Here is a 7421-nt window from a genome sequence, read left to right as displayed (position 1 = left end):
GTGGCATTCCAGTGAGTAAATGTCTGATGTACTCATGGGGTGTGTCGTTTCCTTTGGAGACCACTGCCTCCTTAGTTCTGTCTCTCCTCCTCTTCCCTCCCATGACCGATCTCCCCCAGTTTTCACCGTGGCAGGGAGAGTGGGTGTGGAGGAGACCAGGCCTTCTGGATCTCCACCTGGAATTCAGCAGAAGGGTGGTTTAACCAGATGGACTTCTGGTATCAAGATGGCCGCGTGAGCCACCAGCCAGCCTCTTCTCCCTCGTTTCAAACCTCAGAAATAACAGGACAGGTATAGTTTTAAGTGAAGGCATAACTGCACTAAAAAGTGAGAAAGGGGAAACAGTTTAGCGGGTCTTCAAAAAGTTAAACATAGAATTACCATATAACTCTGCTGTTCCACTCACAAATTATGGCAGCCGGGCCTGTCTGGGTGTATGCCCGAAAGAACTAAAACACGTGCGCATGAATGTCGATTGCAGCACTATTCGCCACAGCCAAAAGGTGGCAACGACCCAAATGTCCATCAGCTGATGACTGGTTAAACAGAATGTGGTCTAGCCATACATGGAATATTACTCTGCCGTCACAAGGAGCGAAGGACTGATTCAGCCTACATTGTGGATGAACGTTGATGTTATCATGCTAGGTGAATGAAGTCAGGCGCAGAAGGTCACATATTGTATGATTGTGTTTATATAAAATGTGTGGAATAGGTCAATCCATAGAGACGGAGAGCAGGTCTGTGGTTTCGGGGGGCTGGGGAGAGGGGAGAAGAGGGGGTGGCTGCTTAACGGGATGGGGTTTTCTTTCGTGGCAATGACAATGTTTTGGAATTAGAGGTGATATGGCACAATGTTGTCGTTGTAGATGCCACTGAACTGTATACTTTAAAGTGGTTAATTGGATGTTATATGAATTTACCTCAATTACAAAAATTAAAAAGTAAGAAGGGGTCGTCTCGGGAGATCAGAGACCATGAGGACTCTGGAACCGTGAATGGCTCCCTGAGTCACCGAGGGCACCCACTAGCTCTGAGAGAGCAGCCCCTGCGGAGAGGGCTGACCTGATGCCTTTCCATGTGACGACAGCCCTGCCACGGGCCTGGACAACCTCCACCGAGCTGGCCGTGTGAAAATTCTAGCAACAACGAGGGGTTTTTATTTTTATTTTTTAATCAAATGGTTTGGTGCTATCTGCTGTTCAGAGCTCTAGGACAGTGTCCGTGTATCAGTAACCACAATTTACATGACCCCTGCATGTCTTCTGTATTTCACATCCAAACCTTAACATCTTGTATTCTAAGTCCCTCCCGTTTCCTGTGGAATGCACTTAATTGCTTTGGAATCACCAGGATCCCTGGTGGAGAATAACATGCTTACTGGGTAAATAGCTCCTTCTCAAAAGAGCTGCAAAAAGCAGATTATGTGAAAATTCAGAGAATGCCTTTTGGTGCCAAGCCCTGGTTGTATTTGAAAGGTCCTGTTGAGTTTCAGATTCACAGCTTGACATGTATGTGGTTATTTATGTCACTTATTCACTGTACCGTGTTAGTGGCAATCAAATTAGGACTGCCCTCCTAGTTTGTCTTGCAAGAGGAGATTGCTTTGTGACAAGAGTTTACCCTAAGATGTTCTTTTTGAACACATCTTGGAAGTTTGGCGGTCAGGAGAGAGTCAAAGGGGCTGATGTCTTTGGCAGGTGTTCTTTTTGGTCTGTGATGTTCTTGAAGCATTTGCCCCAAGAGCACTGGTTGCCAGGCATTTCTGCTGCTCTGGGTCCAGCCAGAGGCAGAAAGATCTCTTGGAACCTGAGAAGCTGTTCCAAGTGCAGTCTTGAATAGCCTTTGTTTCTAGGAGATTCTGAGGCAGGCAGATGGAAGCTCTGCGTTTCGTTAAAGGGGTTCAGAAAACCAGCCCGAGCGGGGAATTGAGAAGAGCCCATATCCTGCTTTTTGAAAAATTTATTCTGCTTTTTGACATTCTGACATTTAAAAGAGATCTTTTTTTTTTTTTTTAAAGATATGAATAAGTGTATTTTCATTTTCTTTGGCATCTGCTGAATCGTGGAGCCAGGCTCCATTGGTGGGGCTGTGTGGTGCCTTGTATCTGTCTGTTTCCTCCAGTTCTGTTTACCATCTCCAGGAGGCTCAGCTTCTCAAGAAGCTCAGGGTATGTTTAGAAGGGTATGTTCGCAGGATGAGTGAGAGAGATTTGGGGCCCAGGCTGATGATATCAAATACACTGAATTCATCTTTCGGTCCATCCTATTCTGGCTTCAGAGAAATAAGACAGTTGCTAGTGAAACTGTTGCCATTTTGGGTTGTTTCTACACCCTGAACGCACTCGTCTCAAAAAACCTTGTTCCTGACCTAGTTTCTGTTCTAAGGGCTCATCAAGCTCTCTCTGTCTCTCTCTCTCTCAACATGGAATCTAGATCTTCGATTTTGAAACCAAATTTGGACTCTTGACTCTGGAACCCCGACTTCCTTAGCAGGTGGCTCTCTGGAATCCATCCCAGGACAAGGGCTGTTCATAAATGCCGTGATGAGGGTGCGAGGTCGGGAGGAAGTGTAGCTGGCACCGCACCATCTTTTGAACCGTCTCTTCAGGGTGACCTTGGTCTTGACTTGCTTCTAAGTCCTCCTCGGGGTCTGATTTTTCTAAACTCGGGGCCTAGCTTTTCGATTCTGAAACCGAATCTGGCTCCTAGAGTCTTCGCTGTTGGTTTGTTCGGTAGGATAACCTGGGTCAGATTGTAGGTTGAACGTTTTGATGAGGACTTTGAACTGATCTGTGAATGTGGTGTAGCCTTGCCCACGGTTCATTGCCATGGTCTTGTTTGGAGAGCTGTCATGGGCCACGTTGGAAAAGAGTAATGAAGTCTCAGCCTTCGACCAGGAGATTTTTTTTTTAAAAAAAGGGTCTCGAGCTGTGATTCTTAGCTCTGTGCCTGCTGTGCAAAGGTGGTGCTTTGCTCCAGGGGGCCTGGCCTCTCCAGCTCAGACCTGGGGTGAGAACGAAGCTGCGGATTCTGGTTATAACATTCACCCTCCCCTCACCGCCCACTGTGGGGCTGTAGGGTAAAACGAGTCCCGAAGGGCTGGCTCAGTAGAGCGAGGAAGAGCCCAAGGCGGCAGAAGAAAGGTGAAAACCTGTGGGTGCCGCAGAAACGGACTCCGCCTGGCTCCTTTAGCTCCCGGTGAGTTTCTGAGAGGAGGCTGAGTTCTGACGCTTCCCAGGAGAACCAGAAAGAGCGAGGAAAGCTAGTCTGAAAGTAAGGACCTCGCTGGGCTTCCAGACAGCAAAAGACGCACCGCCATCAATAACGGTGGCTTTGTCTCAGCCCCTTGTGGTTACGCCATGGTGACGCACTGCCCATCATGGCCATCTGCAACCTTCAGAGCTGCTCTGTGCTTTAGGGAAGGAAAAGCTGGAATTCACTCACATTTTGCCACCTCCTTGGAAAGAGAGTGTCTTACTGGTTTCCATTTTTAGAAAATCTAATTAAGTGCCAATTGACACTTTCTCTCCTCCAAACTATCTTCTCTTCTTGCTTTCCTTAAGTTGGGATGTTATTCGCCAACCCCTCCCCGTCCCATGCTTTGCAACTGGGTGAGAGTTTGAGCCCAGGCTGCTTGAAGCAATGACTCCCTATCTATGCAGAGTCTCTGAAACTTCAGGTATGCACAGTCGTTTGCATTCTGCCAGGCAGGAGAGTTTCTAAAAAGAAAAGAAAAAAAAAAGACAAAAATCAAGCAAATGCCCAGACAAATATGTCAAACTAATTTTTGACCAGGAGGCTAAAGGAATTCGATGGCAGAAAGGTGGCCTTTTCAACAAATGGTGCTGGACTAATTAATGTTCACAGGCCAAAAAAAAAAAAAAAAAAAAGAAAAAAGAAAAAGAAAAAAAAAGAAAAAGGAAAAAAGGAAAAAGAAAAAGAAAAAAAAGAAAAAAAAAAGAAAAAGGAAAAAAGGAAAAGAAAAAGAAAGAAAGGAAAAAAAAAGAAAAGAAACCTCATACCTTATTATATGAAAATTAACTCAAAATGAATCATGGCTTACCTTTAAAATGTGAAAATTAAAATATAACACATTTAGGAAAAAGTAGGAGAAAATGATGGAGACCTAGAGCCGAGTGAAGAGCTTCAAGGCTTGATACCAAAAGCATGGTCCATAAGTGGGAAAATTGGTCAATGTTACCTCCTCAGACCAGAACTTCTGCTCTGTGAAACACCTGCTGAAGAGAATGGAAAGGCAAGTTACAGCCTGGGAGAAAATATTTGCAAACCACACATCCAACAAAGGACTTGTATTGGGAATGTATTTTTTAAAACTCTCAAAACTCGATAGTAAAAAAACCCAAAAAACCCCTCCCAAACTCCCCCAAATCCAATTCGAAAATGGGCAAAGACATGAATAGATGTTTCACTGAGGAAGGTAGGCAGCCGGCAAAGAAGCACGTGAAAAGATTTTCAGCATCATTAGCCATTAGAGAAATGCAAATTAAAACCACCATGAGATACCACGATACACTTGTCAGAATGGCTAAAATGAAACCCATTGATAGCACCAACTGCTGGTGAGGATGGAGAGAAACCAGATCAGTCACACATTGCCGATGGGAATGTAAATGGCGCAGCCACTCTGCAAAAGAGTCTGGCAGTTTCTCACAAAGCTAAACATGCAGGTACCACATGACGCAGCAATCACACTCTTGGACATTATCTCAGAGAAATGAAAACTTATGTGTACACACACACACACACACACACACACACACAACTCTCTACAAAAACGTGCATAGCAGCTCTATTTGTAATAACTCCAAACTGGAAACAACCCAAATGTCCTTCAGTGGTACGTTGATAACCCTATCCATTTCCTGGTGTCGATATCATACTCTTGTTATGCAAGATGATATTATCATTGGGAGAAACTGGGCGAAGGGTTCTTCCCGAATTACTTCTTCAACTGCATATGAATCTGTAATTATCTCAAAATAAAAGTTTTTTAAAAAGCTACACAAAAAAAGTCAAGTGAATCAGACGCTAATAACTGGCAGGCGGTGGTACAAGCACTGGGCTTTTGAAAGCCCTCATGAGGCAGCCCCTGACCATCTGGGGGCTGAGGAGGAGGGAGCCTCTTGTTGGAAAGTGCAATTAATATCAGCACTGCCTCTTCCCATTCGGTCCGGCAGTTATGCTCTTTAGTATTTAGGCAAATGAGTTGAAAACTTAAAAACCTGCCCAGGGGAGTTTATATCAGCTTGATTTATAATTGCCAAAACTTGGCAGCAACCCAGATGTCCTTTAGTAGGCGAACGGGTAAGTTAACTACGGTACATCCAGACAATGGACTAGTATTCAATGCTAAAAAGAAATGAGCTCTCAAGCCATAAAAAGATGGAGAAATCTTAAACGCCTATTAAGTGAAAGAAGCCGATCTGAAAATTCTTCATACTGTGTGATTCCGAGTACATGACCTTCTGAAAAAGGCAAAACTATGGAGACAGTAAAAAGGTCAGTGGTTCCAGGGCTTACGTGGGAGGGAGGGATGAATGGGCAGAGTGCAGAGGATGTTTAGGGCCATGAAACTACGAATGGTGGACACGTGTCATTATACATTTGTCAAAACCCATAGACTGTACAACACCAAGGGTGAACTCTGATGTGAACTGTGGACCCTGGGTGATGACGACGTGTCAGTGTAAGTTCATTGAGTGTAAAAACTGTACCACTCTGGTGGATGTCGACGATGGGGGAGGCTGTGTTGGGGGGACAAGAATATGTGGGAACTCTCTGTAACTTCTGCTCAATTTTGTTGTGAACCTAAAAATGCTCTAAAAAAATACAGTCGACTCAAAGAATAATAGTGCTGCCTTTATTAGCATCTTCACACCATTCAAGGTGCTTTTAAGAACATTTCCTTCTTTAAGCCTCAAGACCATTCTCTGGGGTAGGTGGAAGTTGGAGGGTGTACAATGACAGGAAGTGCTCTGTACAGAGCACACTAGGGGCTGGTGTGGGTAAGAAGTGTGTCCTGCATCATCTCGCTGACTCCCCACAGGGGACGGGAGGTGCTCATGTGATCATGGACACACCTTCCCTCCTAGGGTAGGGACGTGGTGAGGAGAAGGCTCTGTGGGGCTCATCAGTAGGGTGGGTGGCCAGGGGGTGTCGAGGCACCAGCCTCGGCAAGCTGGATGGAGACAGGGAAGAGGTGGTGGTCTCAAGGATGAGGACCAGAGCAGAGAAGTGATAGGGGTCTTTGGGATTCTCTTCCCATCATTAGGTGCCATTGCTTATCATATCAAGCGGGACTCCACTGCAGAGACTAGACAGAGAAGGGCGAGGGGAAACTGAAAAGGGGGGCAGGGTGGGGTCCAAACTCGAGATAGAAAGGAGTCTGAAATCTGGGGTGGATCCAATCACTTACTCAAGGGCTGATTTACTTCGGAGACTTGATATACAGTCAGGGAATGGGAAAGAATGCGGTGGGAGGGACTTTTCTGGGTGGCGTGACTGCTAGGGAGGGATGCCTGCTGACACCCCTGGTCTGTGCCCTCTTATATTATTTATCTCTCTTCCGAGCACTTGTTTGGGGCACACGGTTGGGTACCCAGGCTCTCCCGATGCCCACCCTGGCAGAGAAAGCTGTCTCCCTCTTGTGGTCTCTTCGGGGAACCACTCAGGATGCCTGGGACCTTTGTTGCTTGGAGGGAGGGCCACCTTGGTGCTTCCGGGTGTGAGGCTGCCTGCCTCCTGACCCAAAAGAACTCAAAGGACACCTAAAGGTCGGGGAAGTGAAGAAGAAAGTGAAAAGGCCTGCAGAAGGGATGGCAGATTCCTGAGCCGCACGGGGCGGCTGTAGGAGGAGGAGCATAAGGTTTGGGAAAAGCCAGGTGAGGTGCGGTTTTGGCCTCCAAGCCCTCCGTGTGCGGGCCGTCCCCCAGCCCCTACTCCATCTGAGATGACCGGGGTACAAGGTGGTGGCAGATGCCCACTCTTTTGTGACCGTAATGATGTTTCCTTACAGGAGCAATCACAATGATTTGAGATAGGCAATGCCATTCAAAAGACCTGTGGTTGTCTAATCCCTTTGAACAGGTCTTGGGTCTGTGACGTCTGTCGAGTGGTGGTGTTGACTCACGGCCATGTGGCACAGGTGGCCAAGGGGCCAGCTCTCCTGCCTCCTGGGGGCAGCCCAGTCCAGTGCTGATCTAACCCTGATCAAAAACGGAAATGCAAAGCAGAGGTTTAGGAAGGAGAGAAAGTGCTAATGCTTGTCGGGGGGCGGAGGAAGGCGGTTGGCCTAAGTGGCAGCCCTGTTTGGAACTAGGAAGAGTCAGATTGGATGCCCCTGGGAAGAAGCCCCCCAACCTCCAGGGCTGAGGGGCTGCCCCTCTCGGTGGCCCGCTA

The 7421-nt window shown here is 46.8% G+C and overlaps 1 protein-coding gene across 6 annotated transcripts in view; it reads left to right on the top strand.

The window, feature by feature from the left end:
• Nucleotides 1–7421, top strand: part of KCNE2 (potassium voltage-gated channel subfamily E regulatory subunit 2) — a 189575-nt gene that overhangs the window by 71534 nt on the left and 110620 nt on the right. Inside the window, exon 4 of one of the 6 annotated variants that reach the window (XR_002781706.1) lies at nucleotides 2436–3939. The exons of the other annotated variants lie outside the window; for them this stretch is intronic. The gene's annotated coding sequence lies outside the window, so the exon portion shown is untranslated. Of the gene's footprint in view, nucleotides 1–2435; nucleotides 3940–7421 lie in introns of those variants that run through there. 6 annotated transcript variants of the gene reach the window in all.

Source organism: Pteropus vampyrus, unplaced genomic scaffold, assembly GCF_000151845.1.
Source record: "Pteropus vampyrus isolate Shadow unplaced genomic scaffold, Pvam_2.0 Scaffold114, whole genome shotgun sequence".
NCBI lineage: Eukaryota > Metazoa > Chordata > Mammalia > Chiroptera > Pteropodidae > Pteropus > Pteropus vampyrus.
This window is presented reverse-complemented; position numbering and strand designations above follow the sequence as displayed.